Here is an 18,688-nt window from a genome sequence, read left to right as displayed (position 1 = left end):
TCACAGTCCTCACCATACCAGGTCCACACCACCAGTATCACGGTCCTCACCATACCAGGTCCACACCACCAGCATCATGGTCCTCACCATACCAGGTCCACACCACCAGCATCATTGTCCTCACCATACCAGGTCCACACCACCAGCATCAAAGTCCTCACCATACCAGGTCCACACCACCAGCATCATAGTCCTCATCATACCAGGTCCACACCACCACCAGTATCATGGTCCTCACCATACCAGGTCCACACCACCAGCATCATGGACCTCACCATACCAGGTCCACACCACCACCAGTATCATGGTCCTTAAAATACCAGGTCCACACCACCAGCATCATGGTCCTCACCATACCAGGTCCACACCACCAGCATCATGGTCCTCACCATACCAGGTCCACACCACCAGCATCATGGTCCTCACCATACCAGGTCCACACCACCAGCATCATGGTCCTCACCATTCCAGGTCCACACCACCAGCATCACGGTCCTTACCAAACCAGATCAACACCACCACCAGCATCATGGTCCTCACCATACCAGGTCCACACCACCAGGATCATGGTCCTCACCATACCAGGTCCACACTACCAGCATCATGGTCCTCACCATACCAGGTCCACACCACCAGCATCATGGTCCTCACCATACCAGGTCCACACCAGCATCATGGTCCTCACCATACCAGGTCCACACCACCACCAACATCATGGTCCTCACCATACCAGGACCACACCAGCATCATGGTCCTCACCATACCAGGTCCACACCACCAGCATCATGGTCCTCACCATACCAGGTCCACACCACCAGCATCCTGGTCCTCACCATACCAGGTCCACACCACCACCAGCATCATGGTCCTCACCATACCAGGTCCACACCACCAGCATCATGGTCCTCACCATACCAGGTCCACACCACCAGCATCATGGTCCTCACCATACCAGGTCCACACCACCAGCATCATGGTCCTCACCATACCAGGTCCACACCACCAGCATCATGGTCCTCATCATACCAGGTCCACACCACCAGCATCACGGTCCTCACCATACCAGGTCAACACCACCAGCATCACGGTCCTCACCATACCAGGTCCACACCAGCAGCATCATGGTCCTCACCATACCAGGTCCACACCACCAGCATCATGGTCCTCACCATACCAGGTCCACACCACCACCAGCATCATGGTCCTCACCATACCAGGTCCACACCACCAGCATCATGGTCCTCACCATACCAGGTCCACACCACCAGCATCATGGTCCTCACCATACCAGGTCCACACCATCACCAGCATCAAGGTCCTCACCATACCAGGTCCACACCAGCATCATGGTCCTCACCATACCAGGTCCACACCACCACCAACATCATGGTCCTCACCATACCAGGACCACACCAGCATCATGGTCCTCACCATACCAGGTCCACACCACCAGCATCATAGTCCTCACCATACCAGGTCCACACCACCAGCATCAAGGTCCTCACCATACCAGGTCCACACCACCAGCATCATGGTCCTCACCATACCAGGTCCACACCACCAGCATCATGGTCCTCACCATAACAGGTCCACACCATCACCAGCATCAAGGTCCTCACCATACCAGGTCCACACCACCAGCATCATGGTCCTCACCATACGAGGTCCACTCCACCAGCATCATGGTCCTCACCATACCAGGTCCACACCACCAGCATCATGGTCCTCACCATACCAGGTCCACACCACCAGCATCATGGTCCTCACCATACCAGGTCCACACCACCAGCATCACGGTCCTCACCATACCAGGTCCACACCATCAGCATCATGGTCCTCACCATACCAGGTCCACACCACCAGCATCATGGTCCTCACCATACCAGGTCCACACCACCACCAGCATAATTATCCTCACCATACCAGGTCCACACCACCACCAGCATCATGGTCCACACCCTACCAGGTCCACACCACCAGCATCATGGTCCTCACCATACCAGGTCCACACCACCAGCATCATGGTCCTTACCATACTACGTCCACTCCACCACCACAATCAAGGTCCTCGCCATACCAGGTCCACACCACCACCAGCATCATGGTCCTCACCATACCAGGTCCACACCACCACCAGCATCATGGACCTCACCATACCAGGTCCACACCACCACCAGCATCATGGTCCTTACCATACCAGGTCCACACCACCACCAGCATCAAGGTCGTCACCATACCAGGTCCACACCACCACCAGCATCATGTTCCTCACCATACCAGGTCCACACCACCAGCATCACGGTCCTCACCATACCAGGTCCACACCAGCAGCATCATGGTCCACACAATACCAGGTCCACACCACCAGCATCAGTGTCCTCACCATACCAGGTCCACACCACCACCAGCATCATGGTCCTCACCATACCAGGTCCACACCAACACCAGCATCATGGTCCTCATCAAAATAGGGCCACACCACCACCAGCATCATGGTCCCCACCATACCAGGTCCACACCACCAGCATCATGGTCCTTACCATACCAGGTCAACCCCACCACCAGCATCATGGTCCTCCACATACCAGGTCCACACCACCACCAGCATTATGGTCCTCACCATACCAGGTCCACACCACCACCAGCATCATGGTCCTCACCATACCAGGTCAACACCACCAGCATCATGGTCCTCACCATACCAGGTCCACACCACCACCAGCATCAAGGTCCTCACCATACCAGGTCCAAACCACCAGCATCATGGACCTCACCATACCAGGTCCACACCACCAGCATCATGGTCCTCACCATACCAGGTCCACATTACCACCACCATCAAGGTCCTCACCATACCAGGTCCACACCACCACCAGCATCATGGTCCTCACCATACCAGGTCCACACCACCACCAGCATCAAGGTCCTCACCATACCAGGTCCACACCATCACCAGCATCAAGGTCCTCACCATACCAGATCCACACCACCAGCATCATGGACCTCACCATACCAGGTCCACACCACCACCAGCATCATGGTCCTCACCATACCAGGTTCATACCATCACCAGCATCAAGGTCCTCACCATATCAGGTCCACACCACCAGCATCATGGACCTCACCATACCAGGTCCACACCACCTCCAGCATCAAGGTCCTCACCATACCAGGTCCACACCACCACCAGCATCAAGGTCCTCACCATACCAGGTCCACACCACCAGCATCATGGTCCTCACCATACCAGGTCCACACCACCAGCACCATGGTCCTCACCATACCAGGTCCACACCACCAGCATCATGGTCCTCACCATACCAGGTACACACCACCACCAGCATCATGGTCCTCACCATACCAGGTCCACACCACCAGCATCATGGTCCTCACCATACCAGGTCCACACCACCACCAGCATCATAGTCCTCACCATACCAGGTCCACACCACCAGCATCATGGTCCTCACCATACCAGGTCCTCACCACCAGCATCATGGTCCTCACCATACCAGTTCCACACCACCAGCATCACGGTCCTCACCATACCAGGTCCACACCACCACCAGCATCATGGTCCTCACCATACCAGGTCCACATCACCAGCATCATGGTCCTCACCATACCAGGACCACACCACCACCAGCATCACGGTCCTCACCATACCAGGTCCACACCACCACCAGCATCACAGTCCTCACCATACCAGGTCCACACCACCAGTATCACGGTCCTCACCATACCAGGTCCACACCACCAGCATCATGGTCATCACCATACCAGGTCCACACCACCAGCATCATTGTCCTCACCATACCAGGTCCACACCACCAGCATCAAATTCCTCACCATACCAGGTCCACACCACCAGCATCATAGTCCTCATCATACCAGGTCCACACCACCACCAGTATCATGGTCCTCACCATACCAGGTCCACACCACCAGCATCATGGACCTCACCATACCAGGTCCACACCACCACCAGTATCATGGTCCTTAAAATACCAGGTCCACACCACCAGCATCATGGTCCTCACCATACCAGGTCCACACCACCAGCATCATGGTCCTCACCATACCAGGTCCACACCACCAGCATCATGGTCCTACCATACCAGGTCCACACCACCAGCATCATGGTCCTCACCATTCCAGGTCCACACCACCAGCATCACGGTCCTTACCAAACCAGATCAACACCACCACCAGCATCATGGTCCTCACCATACCAGGTCCACACCACCAGGATCATGGTCCTCACCATACCAGGTCCACACTACCAGCATCATGGTACTCACCATACCAGGTCCACACCACCAGCATCATGGTCCTCACCATACCAGGTCCACACCACCAGCATCATGGTCCTCACCATACCAGGTCCACACCACCAGCATCAAAGTCCTCACCATACCAGGTCCACACCACCAGCAGCATCATGGTCCTCACCATACCAGGTCCACACCACCAGCATCATGGTCCTCACCATACCAGGTCCACACCACCAGCATCATGGTCCTCACCATACCAGGTCCACACCACCAGCATCATGGTCCTCACCATACCAGGTCCACACCACCAGCATCATGGTCCTTACCATACTAGGTCCACTCCACCACCACAATCAAGGTCCTCGCCATACCAGGTCCACACCACCACCAGCATCATGGTCCTCTCCATACCAGGTCCACACCACCACCAGCATCATGGACCTCACCATACCAGGTCCACACCACCACCAGCATCATGGTCCTTACCATACCAGGTCCACACCACGACCAGCATCAAGGTCGTCACCATACCAGGTCCACACCACCACCAGCATCATGTTCCTCACCATACCAGGTCCACACCACCAGCATCACGGTCCTCACCATACCAGGTCCACACCAGCAGCATCATGGTCCACACAATACCAGGTCCACACCACCAGCATCAGTGTCCTCACCATACCAGGTCCACACCACCACCAGCATCATGGTCCTCACCATACCAGGTCCACACCAACACCAGCATCATGGTCCTCATCAAAATAGGGCCACACCACCACCAGCATCATGGTCCCCACCATACCAGGACCACACCACCAGCATCATGGTCCTTACAATACCAGGTCAACCCCACCACCAGCATCATGGTCCTCCCCATACCAGGTCCACACCACCACCAGCATTATGGTCCTCACCATACCAGGTCCACACCACCACCAGCATCATGGTCCTCACCATACCAGGTCAACACCACCAGCATCATGGTCCTCACCATACCAGGTCCACACCACCACTAGCATCAAGGTCCTCACCATACCAGGTCCAAACCACCAGCATCATGGACCTCACCATACCAGGTCCACACCACCAGCATCATGGTCCTCACCATACCAGGTCCACATTACCACCACCATCAAGGTCCTCACCATACCAGGTCCACACCACCACCAGCATCATGGTCCTCACCATACCAGGTCCACACCACCACCAGCATCAAGGTCCTCACCATACCAAATCCACACCATCACCAGCATCAAGGTCCTCACCATACCAGATCCACACCACCAGCATCATGGACCTCACCATACCAGGTCCACACCACCACCAGCATCATGGTCCTCACCATACCAGGTTCATACCATCACCAGCATCAAGGTCCTCACCATACCAGGTCCACACCACCAGCATCATGGACCTCACCATACCAGGTCCACACCACCTCCAGCATCAAGGTCCTCACCATACCAGGTCCACACCACCACCAGCATCAAGGTCCTCACCATACCAGGTCCACACCACCAGCATCATGGTCCTCACCATACCAGGTCCACACCACCAGCACCATGGTCCTCACCATACCAGGTCCACACCACCAGCATCATGGTCCTCACCATACCAGGTACACACCACCACCAGCATCATGGTCCTCACCATACCAGGTCCACACCACCAGCATCATGGTCCTCACCATACCAGGTCCACACCACCACCAGCATCATAGTCCTCACCATACCAGGTCCACACCACCAGCATCATGGTCCTCACCATACCAGGTCCTCACCACCAGCATCATGGTCCTCACCATACCAGTTCCACACCACCAGCATCACGGTCCTCACCATACCAGGTCCACACCACCACCAGCATCATGGTCCTCACCATACCAGGTCCACACCACCACCAGCATCATGGTCCACACCCTACCAGGTCCACACCACCACCAGTATCATGGTCCTCACCATACCAGGTCCACACCACCAGCATCATGGACCTCACCATACCAGGTCCACACCACCACCAGTATCATGGTCCTTAAAATACCAGGTCCACACCACCAGCATCATGGTCCTCACCATACCAGGTCCACACCACCAGCATCATGGTCCTCACCATACCAGGTCCACACCACCAGCATCATGGTCCTCACTATACCAGGTCCACACCACCAGCATCATGGTCCTCACCATTCCAGGTCCACACCACCAGCATCACGGTCCTTACCAAACCAGATCAACACCACCACCAGCATCATGGTCCTCACCATACCAGGTCCACACCACCAGGATCATGGTCCTCACCATACCAGGTCCACACTACCAGCATCATGGTCCTCACCATACCAGGTCCACACTACCAGCATCATGGTCCTCACCATACCAGGTCCACACCACCAGCATCATGGTCCTCACCATACCAGGTCCACACCACCAGCATCATGGTCCTCACCATACCAGGTCCACACCACCAGCATCAAAGTCCTCACCATACCAGGTCCACACCACCAGCAGCATCATGGTCCTCACCATACCAGGTCCACACCACCAACATCATGGTCCTCACCATACCAGGTCCACACCACCAGCATCATGGTCCTCACCATACCAGGTCCACACCACCAGCATCATGGTCCTCACCATACCAGGTCCACACCACCAGCATCATGGTCCTCACCATACCAGGTTCACACCACCAGCATCACGGTCCTCACCATACCAGGTCAACACCATCACCAGCATCATGGTCCTCACCATACCAGGTCCACACCACCAGCATCATGGTCCTCACCATACCAGGTCCTCACCACCAGCATCATGGTCCTCACCATACCAGTTCCACACCACCAGCATCACGGTCCTCACCATACCAGGTCCACACCACCACCAGCATCATGGTCCTCACCATACCAGGTCCACATCACCAGCATCATGGTCCTCACCATACCAGGACCACACCACCACCAGCATCACGGTCCTCACCATACCAGGTCCACACCACCACCAGCATCACAGTCCTCACCATACCAGGTCCACACCACCAGTATCACGGTCCCCACCATACCAGGTCCACACCACCAGCATCATGGTCCTCACCATACCAGGTCCACACCACCAGCATCATTGTCCTCACCATACCAGGTCCACACCACCTGCATCAAAGTCCTCACCATACCAGGTCCACACCACCAGCATCATAGTCCTCATCATACCAGGTCCACACTACCACCAGTATCATGGTCCTCACCATACCAGGTCCACACCACCAGCATCATGGACCTCACCATACCAGGTCCACACCACCACCAGTATCATGGTCCTTACCATACCAGGTCCACACCATCAGCATCATGGTCCTCACCATACCAGGTCCACACCACCAGCATCATGGTCCTCACCATACCAGGTCCACACCACCAGCATCATGGTCCTCACCATTCCAGGTCCACACCACCAGCATCACGGTCCTTACCAAACCAGATCATCACCACCACCAGCATCATGGTCCTCACCATACCAGGTCCACACCACCAGGATCATGGTCCTCACCATACCAGGTCCACACTACCAGCATCATGGTCCTCACCATACCAGGTCCACACCACCAGCATCATGGTCCTCACCATACCAGGTCCACACAACCAGCATCATGGTCCTCACCATACCAGGTCCACACCACCAGCATCAAAGTCCTCACCATACCAGGTCCACACCACCACCAGCATCATGGTCCTCACCATACCAGGTCCACACCACCAGCATCATGGTCCTCACCATACCAGGTCCACACCACCAGCATCATGGTCCTCACCATACCAGGTCCACACCACCAGCATCATGGTCCTCACCATACCAGGTCCACACCACCAGCATAACGGTCCTCACCATACCAGGTCAACACCATCACTAGCATCATGGTCCTCACCATACCAGGTCCACACCACCAGCATCATGGTCCTCACCATACCAGGTCCACACCACCAGCATCATGGTCCTCACCATACCAGGTCCACACCACCAGCATCATGGTCCTCATCATACCAAGTCCACACCACCAGCATCATGGTCCTCACCATACCAGGTTCACACCCCCAGCATCACGGTTCTCACCATACCAGGTCAACACCATCACCAGCATCATGGTCCTCACCATACCAGGTCCACACCACCAGCATCATGGTCCTCACCATACCAGGTCCTCACCACCAGCATCATGGTCCTCACCATACCAGTTCCACACCACCAGCATCACGGTCCTCACCATACCAGGTCCACACCACCACCAGCATCATGGTCCTCACCATACCAGGTCCACATCACCAGCATCATGGTCCTCACCATACCAGGTCCACACCACCACCAGCATCACGGTCCTCACCGTACCAGGTCCACACCACCACCAGCATCACGGTCCTAACCATACCAGGTCCACACCACCAGTATTGGGGTCCTCACCATACCAGGTCCACACCACCAGCATCATGGTCCTCACCATACCAGGTCCACACCACCAGCATCATAGTCCTCACCATACCAGGTCCACACCACCAGCATCAAAGTCCTCACCATACCAGGTCCACACCACCAGCATCATAGTCCTCATCATACCAGGTCCACACCACCACCAGTATCATGGACCTCACAATACCAGGTCTACACCACCAGCATCATGGACCTCACCATACCAGGTCCACACCACCACCAGTATCATGGTCCTTACCATACCAGGTCCACACCACCAGCATCAGTGTCCTCACCATACCAGGTCCACACCACCACCAGCATCATGGTCCTCACCATACCAGGTCCACACCAACACCAGCATCATGGTCCTCATCAAAATAGGGCCACACCACCACCAGCATCATGGTCCCCACCATACCAGGTCCACACCACCAGCATCATGGTCCTTACAATACCAGGTCAACCCCACCACCAGCATCATGGTCCTCCCCATACCAGGTCCACACCACCACCAGCATTATGGTCCTCACCATACCAGGTTCACACCACCACCAGCATCATGGTCCTCACCATACCAGGTCAACACCACCAGCATCATGGTCCTCACCATACCAGGTCCACACCACCACTAGCATCAAGGTCCTCACCATACCAGGTCCAAACCACCAGCATCATGGACCTCACCATACCAGGTCCACACCACCAGCATCATGGTCCTCACCATACCAGGTCCACATTACCACCACCATCAAGGTCCTCACCATACCAGGTCCACACCACCACCAGCATCATGGTCCTCACCATACCAGGTCCACACCACCACCAGCATCAAGGTCCTCACCATACCAAGTCCACACCATCACCAGCATCAAGGTCCTCACCATACCAGATCCACACCACCAGCATCATGGACCTCACCATACCAGGTCCACACCACCACCAGCATCATGGTCCTCACCATACCAGGTTCATACCATCACCAGCATCAAGGTCCTCACCATACCAGGTCCACACCACCAGCATCATGGACCTCACCATACCAGGTCCACACCACCTCCAGCATCAAGGTCCTCACCATACCAGGTCCACACCACCACCAGCATCAAGGTCCTCACCATACCAGGTCCACACCACCAGCATCATGGTCCTCACCATACCAGGTCCACACCACCAGCACCATGGTCCTCACCATACCAGGTCCACACCACCAGCATCATGGTCCTCACCATACCAGGTACACACCACCACCAGCATCATGGTCCTCACCATACCAGGTCCACACCACCAGCATCATGGTCCTCACCATACCAGGTCCACACCACCACCAGCATCATAGTCCTCACCATACCAGGTCCACACCACCAGCATCATGGTCCTCACCATACCAGGTCCTCACCACCAGCATCATGGTCCTCACCATACCAGTTCCACACCACCAGCATCACGGTCCTCACCATACCAGGTCCACACCACCACCAGCATCATGGTCCTCACCATACCAGGTCCACATCACCAGCATCATGGTCCTCACCATAACAGGACCACACCACCACCAGCATCACGGTCCTCACCATACCAGGTCCACACCACCACCAGCATCACAGTCCTCACCATACCAGGTCCACACCACCAGTATCACGGTCCTCACCATACCAGGTCCACACCACCAGCATCATGGTCCTCACCATACCAGGTCCACACCACCAGCATCATTGTCCTCACCATACCAGGTCCACACCACCAGCATCAAAGTCCTCACCATACCAGGTCCACACCACCAGCATCATAGTCCTCATCATACCAGGTCCACACCACCACCAGTATCATGGTCCTCACCATACCAGGTCCACACCACCAGCATCATGGACCTCACCATACCAGGTCCACACCACCACCAGTATCATGGTCCTTAAAATACCAGGTCCACACCACCAGCATCATGGTCCTCACCATACCAGGTCCACACCACCAGCATCATGGTCCTCACCATACCAGGTCCACACCACCAGCATCATGGTCCTCACTATACCAGGTCCACACCACCAGCATCATGGTCCTCACCATTCCAGGTCCACACCACCAGCATCACGGTCCTTACCAAACCAGATCAACACCACCACCAGCATCATGGTCCTCACCATACCAGGTCCACACCACCAGGATCATGGTCCTCACCATACCAGGTCCACACTACCAGCATCATGGTCCTCACCATACCAGGTCCACACTACCAGCATCATGGTCCTCACCATACCAGGTCCACACCACCAGCATCATGGTCCTCACCATACCAGGTCCACACCACCAGCATCATGGTCCTCACCATACCAGGTCCACACCACCAGCATCAAAGTCCTCACCATACCAGGTCCACACCACCAGCAGCATCATGGTCCTCACCATACCAGGTCCACACCACCAACATCATGGTCCTCACCATACCAGGTCCACACCACCAGCATCATGGTCTTCACCATACCAGGTCCACACCACCAGCATCATGGTCCTCACCATACCAGGTCCACACCACCAGCATCATGGTCCTCACCATACCAGGTTCACACCACCAGCATCACGGTCCTCACCATACCAGGTCAACACCATCACCAGCATCATGGTCCTCACCATACCAGGTCCACACCACCAGCATCATGGTCCTCACCATACCAGGTCCTCACCACCAGCATCATGGTCCTCACCATACCAGTTCCACACCACCAGCATCACGGTCCTCACCATACCAGGTCCACACCACCACCAGCATCATGGTCCTCACCATACCAGGTCCACATCACCAGCATCATGGTCCTCACCATACCAGGACCACACCACCACCAGCATCACGGTCCTCACCATACCAGGTCCACACCACCACCAGCATCACAGTCCTCACCATACCAGGTCCACACCACCAGTATCACGGTCCCCACCATACCAGGTCCACACCACCAGCATCATGGTCCTCACCATACCAGGTCCACACCACCAGCATCATTGTCCTCACCATACCAGGTCCACACCACCTGCATCAAAGTCCTCACCATACCAGGTCCACACCACCAGCATCATAGTCCTCATCATACCAGGTCCACACTACCACCAGTATCATGGTCCTCACCATACCAGGTCCACACCACCAGCATCATGGACCTCACCATACCAGGTCCACACCACCACCAGTATCATGGTCCTTACCATACCAGGTCCACACCATCAGCATCATGGTCCTCACCATACCAGGTCCACACCACCAGCATCATGGTCCTCACCATACCAGGTCCACACCACCAGCATCATGGTCCTCACCATTCCAGGTCCACACCACCAGCATCACGGTCCTTACCAAACCAGATCATCACCACCACCAGCATCATGGTCCTCACCATACCAGGTCCACACCACCAGGATCATGGTCCTCACCATACCAGGTCCACACTACCAGCATCATGGTCCTCACCATACCAGGTCCACACCACCAGCATCATGGTCCTCACCATACCAGGTCCACACAACCAGCATCATGGTCCTCACCATACCAGGTCCACACCACCAGCATCAAAGTCCTCACCATACCAGGTCCACACCACCACCAGCATCATGGTCCTCACCATACCAGGTCCACACCACCAGCATCATGGTCCTCACCATACCAGGTCCACACCACCAGCATCATGGTCCTCACCATACCAGGTCCACACCACCAGCATCATGGTCCTCACCATACCAGGTCCACACCACCAGCATAACGGTCCTCACCATACCAGGTCAACACCATCACTAGCATCATGGTCCTCACCATACCAGGTCCACACCACCAGCATCATGGTCCTCACCATACCAGGTCCACACCACCAGCATCATGGTCCTCACCATACCAGGTCCACACCACCAGCATCATGGTCCTCACCATACCAAGTCCACACCACCAGCATCATGGTCCTCACCATACCAGGTTCACACCCCCAGCATCACGGTTCTCACCATACCAGGTCAACACCATCACCAGCATCATGGTCCTCACCATACCAGGTCCACACCACCAGCATCATGGTCCTCACCATACCAGGTCCTCACCACCAGCATCATGGTCCTCACCATACCAGTTCCACACCACCAGCATCACGGTCCTCACCATACCAGGTCCACACCACCACCAGCATCATGGTCCTCACCATACCAGGTCCACATCACCAGCATCATGGTCCTCACCATACCAGGTCCACACCACCACCAGCATCACGGTCCTCACCATACCAGGTCCACACCACCACCAGCATCACGGTCCTAACCATACCAGGTCCACACCACCAGTATTGGGGTCCTCACCATACCAGGTCCACACCACCAGCATCATGGTCCTCACCATACCAGGTCCACACCACCAGCATCATAGTCCTCACCATACCAGGTCCACACCACCAGCATCAAAGTCCTCACCATACCAGGTCCACACCACCAGCATCATAGTCCTCATCATACCAGGTCCACACCACCACCAGTATCATGGACCTCACAATACCAGGTCTACACCACCAGCATCATGGACCTCACCATACCAGGTCCACACCACCACCAGTATCATGGTCCTTACCATACCAGGTCCACACCACCAGCATCATGGTCCTCACCATACCAGGTCCACACCACCAGCATCATGGTCCTCACCATACCAGGTCCACACCACCAGCATCATGGTCCTCACCATACCAGGTCCACACCACCAGCATCATGGTCCTCACCATTCCAGGTCCACACCACCAGCATCACGGTCCTTACCAAACCAGGTCAACACCACCACCAGCATCATGGTCCTCACCATACCAGGTCCACACCACCAGCATCATGGTCCTCACCATACCAGGTCCACACCACCAGCATCATGGTCCTCATCATACCAGGTCCACACCACCAGCATCAAAGTCCTCACCATACCAGGTCCACACCACCAGCATCATGGTCCTCACCATACCAGGTCCACACCACCAGCATCACGGTCCTCACCATACCAGGTCAACACCATCACCAGCATCATGGTCCTCACCATACCAGGTCCACACCACCAGCATCATGGTCCTCACCATACCAGGTCCTCACCACCAGCATCATGGTCCTCTCTAGAATGAAATATGCCACATTGCTGGCGTCTCTTTTATTCAACCTCCTCTAACTATTGAGCCTTCCCAAACCACTTCCGGTCAACATGTCAACAGTGTTCTCACAATAAATGAGGCCAAACAATGACCGTCTCATATTGCACTTGAGGTCACGTCTGTGACTCGCTGCCTCTACTGGAGTCCTGTGTAGCCACACCTTGCCTTCCTCCCTGACCGCTGACCCAGAGTGCCTCCCGCCCACTGGCTCCAATCCATTTGCCACTAACATACTCCTCCTCACGCTCCACCCACTACTTACGCTGCCGGTACGTTGAGAGAGAGACTAACTAATGTTTACAAAATAATCTGGATACAACATTGTTGCCAGCAAGTTATGGATGGTCATGGTGCGAGGATGTACTCGCCCGGCAGGTATTGTGGGTCTCGCTTCATGCAGGTCGGCATTCAATCCCCGACCGTCAAAGTGGTTGGGCACCATTACTTTTCGTCCGTCCGATCCCAAATCCTTATCTTGACCACTTCCCAGTGCTATAAAGTCGTAATGGCTTGGCGCTTTGACCTGATAATTAAAAAAATAAAGATTAAAAAATTATTTAATTTAATGTAATTTTATTTATGATGTATAATTGATTTAATTATTAATTCTTTCCATAGCTTAGTAGATTGTATGTTTAATTGAGCTGACAGTATGGATTTAAAATCTCCCGTAAGTCATATCCCAACACAATTTGGGGGTTAATTTATTATAGTAACCTATCAATCGATTGATAGCAAATTTTTACTAACGTTAAAATTAACAAATCCACAATAGCTGTGATGAGGGTTCGAACCTATGTCTGAGAGGATCCCAGACGCGCATTAATCAACTAGGCCACGACATGGTAATAAAATTGCAACCGGGCGTTCCACTTGGCCTCATCACGCTATTGTGATTTCTGAGTGTAATGAAATAAGGACGAAGAGGTAGAACAGCTTATTGACTGAGCCCGAGTTCATGGGGGATTTGTGTAAAACCCTGGTTAGTGTCTCAGAGAGACTGCAGGATCCGTGTGAGGCCAGGTGGAACTCCCGGTTACAATTCTTTTACCATGTCGTGGCCTAGTCGATAAAGGCGCGTCTGGGATCCTCTCAGACGTAGGTTCGAATCCTCATCACGGCCCTTGTGGACTAGTTCATTTGATGCATCATGCTAGTGTAATTTCTGTGTGTATTAAGGTTAGTTTATTATTGTACTGGGGTTAGTTTGTATACGAAGGCCTTAGCTGTTTGAAGACTTCAGTGTGGATATCAGAGAGACACGTGACCACTCTGCCAGGACTAAGCCTCGTGGCTATGGTGTCTGCTCTCTCGTGGCGACAGGTTGCTGACGCTTAATTCCCAGGGGCCAGATTCACGAAGCAGTTACGCTAGGACTTACGAAAGTATACATTTTTCCTCAATCTTTGATGTTACAAGAGTTACATTCTTGTACAGCCACTAGTTCGCGTAACGTTTCGGGCAGGTCCCTGGAATACGATCCCCTGCCGCGAAGAATCGTTTTTTCATCCAAGTACACATTTTACTGTTGCGTTAAACAGAGGCTACAGTTAAGGAATTGCGCCCAGTAAATCCTCCCCGGCCAGGATCAGGATGGCGCTCGCGGAACGCCAGGCGAGTGTCTTACCACTACACCACGGAGACTACACCACGGATGTGCTTTGGTTACATTTATTAAACAGTTTACAAGCATGGAAACTTGTTAATCAACTGTTGTTATTATTATAAACTGCCCCCTGGTGCTTCCGAGCTCATTAACTGTTTAATAATTGTAAACATAGCCGCCAAAGATTTAGAAAAGATGCACAGGTTCGTAAGTGTTTGCATAACTGCTTCGTGAATCTGGCCCCAGGTGACCACAGATCAGCCGGAAGAATACAATCTAACAACTGCAACTTTACTTCCTACTCAGATATAGCGCATTTAAATTATTAGTATTAAGAATATTTTTAGATATTCTGTGAGAGGATATATTGTGAGAGGCTCACCCGGTTTTGGGTGTTCGCCCGCCTCATCACCGGTTCCATTTAAAACATATTCTAGGGCCCTACAAAACAACGTTAGTTTTTTACACAGCCGGAAACAAGGTACTCCCGTCATTTGAGGTCGCGGCAGCTGAAGAATGTCTAGATGACTGGGGTTCACGAGTATAAACGTAGCATGGCCGCCGCTCTCCTTCCCCGGCTCAGTCACGTTATTGGAACCGGCTCAATTTTGCCCATTTTTGGACGAAGGAAGGGCGGCGTTAATTTTACTGGTAAATTTATATGATACAGTCACAGGGAACAGTTTATTAATTTTAACACAGAACTGGAAGTTTTTAGTGATTATTATTATTTTATTAATATATTTTGTTGTGACGGGCGATATATATCCCACGTGTAAAGGAAAATTCCACTATAATCTGGTTTTCTTTGAATGAGTTATTAAATTTATTTGTGTTAGTATTGGTTAATAGGTTAGTACAAGAACCGCAGAACAATTATCTGCATATTGTAACTAGGATTATAGAGGTAGGTCGGTTTTTTCTCGATAGGTATGGCTGGTCCTGATGCAAAATGTACTCGCCAGGCATGTATAGATGGTCATGATGCCAGGATGTACTCAGAGGCAGGTTTGGAGGGTCATGTGCAAGGATGTACTCACAAAGCAGGCTGGGATGGTTATGGTGGAAGGATGTACTCACAAAACAGGTTTGGATGGTCATTATGCAAGGATGTACTCGCCAGGCAGGTTTGGATGGTCATTATGCAAGGATATACTCGCCAGGCAGGTTTGGATGGTCATTATGCAAGGATATACTTGCCAGGAAGGTTTGGATGGTCATTATGCAAGGATGTACTCGCCAGGCAGGTTTGGATGGTCATTATGCAAGGATGTACTCGCCAGGCAGGTTTGGATGGTCATTATGCAAGGATGTACTCGTCAGGCAGGTTTGGATGGTCATTATGCAAGGATGTACTCGCCAGGCAGGTATGGATGGTCATAGTACAAAGTGGAACTTGATAGGAAGGTTTAAATGGTTCCAGCAAGAAATGAGAAATAAAGAGTTAAATAAAATGCATACGTTATTGCATTACAATAACTTAAGCATTTGGATTTTATATACAAATTTAATTTTAATTACAATATTTTATCTCTTTTCTATTACAGTGAAGAACATTGATAGGAGCAGGAGCAGTATCTGACGAAGACAGCAGCTGTAGCAAGATCAGCAGCCAGAGGAGTGCTTGAGAACAGCAGCAGCATCACAGGAAGAAGTTACACACCCATAAGTACTCTACAGCAGCAGCAGTTGTGGCGAGAGCCAATGATGAGTCAACACCACAATGGCCACAGAAAATCACACAACAAGAAAGTCAGGATTAACAGGGCGAGGAAGAGGCAGAGTTTGGTGACGACATCTGCTGTGTTACGGCTGTTTATTGTGATGGCTGCTACGGTGTCTCCTGTCCACACCCTGGCTCTCCCGGCCCCTGCTGACACCCTGCTTGCTGACACCGTGTCTGGTGGCACAGTACCTGCTGACATGGTACCTGCTGGTACAGCATCTACTAATCCAGCACGTGTTGACCAAATACTAATAGATCCACCATCTGGTGACTCATCACCTGCTGATCCATCATCTGCTGATCCATCATCTACTGACCCATCACCTGCTGATCCATCATCTACTGACCCATCTCCTGCTGATCCATCATCTGCTGACCAGACAACGGCCTACATGTTTCCAGCTAATCTGTCCTCAGCTTATCGAACTGACAAAGGTATGTATTATCATGCTATTAATGAGGCTGTTCTCCAAAATTTTAAATAACAAAGGTTCATTAACATAGGCGAATTTGCACACCAGAGGAGAACAGATTACCTACAAAAACACATGTAGTGTACAAATGGTTAAGTATGCAGATGGAGGCTATGATTAATTAGGTAAATAGTCAGTATATGCAAATTGACCAGTAGGCATATAATGTGATGAATTTACACGGGAAATTTAATGTTTTAGTTAATTGTTATTTATGTTGGTCAGCAATTTTAAATATTTAGGTATGGATGATCATGGGGCAAGGATGTATTCGTCAGGCAGTTATGAATGGTCATGGTACAAGTAGGGTACTCGTCAGGGAGGTATGGATAGCAATAGAACAAGGAGGAACTCGCCAGGAACCTCAAATTAGTACCTAATTTGGAATAACATACAAACCATGTTATATGTCAATGTAATAATATATGAAGAAACTAGACTAATGTTTTGACTTACATCATGCATTAGGTTGTAGTGTTTCTTATGATTTACAGACAGTTAGTTTAGTTCATTTATTATGCACCCCATACCTATCTTGTGGGCATTGGTGTGATAGAGCATATGCAGTTTGTAGGCCTAATTACCATACCTTAGGAGCTATAAAGTAACTGAACAGAGGTACCCTATGTCAGAGGTTGACCCTCTGGCTAGCTTACACATGGTTGATAGAAGAAGCAAATTGCCATTTTTGACTTAGGAAATTTCAGAGAGTGCACAAAATATGAATTTTTTTTTGTTATAGGAGCTAGAAGGTCGTAATTGGGTCTTTGGAAAGCAGACACCCTCAGCTACCCAGAAAACTCGCGATAGTTGTTGTAGCATTTCGGGATAAATAGTTACAGGATAAGCATAAATTTTAGTTCTGGCTGCTCAGATATAGGGAAGGAAGCCAGGCACTGTGAGCTAAATGTCTCAACGGTTTTCCCCCTTGCCGGCGTGTAAGCGTCACCGGCAGGGGATTCTCATTGGTCGCGGCACCATGGGCCTCTAGGATGCTTGCAC

This window comes from Procambarus clarkii, chromosome 83 (genome assembly GCF_040958095.1).
Source record: "Procambarus clarkii isolate CNS0578487 chromosome 83, FALCON_Pclarkii_2.0, whole genome shotgun sequence".
In the NCBI taxonomy this organism is placed as follows: domain Eukaryota; kingdom Metazoa; phylum Arthropoda; class Malacostraca; order Decapoda; family Cambaridae; genus Procambarus; species Procambarus clarkii.
This window is presented reverse-complemented; position numbering follows the sequence as displayed.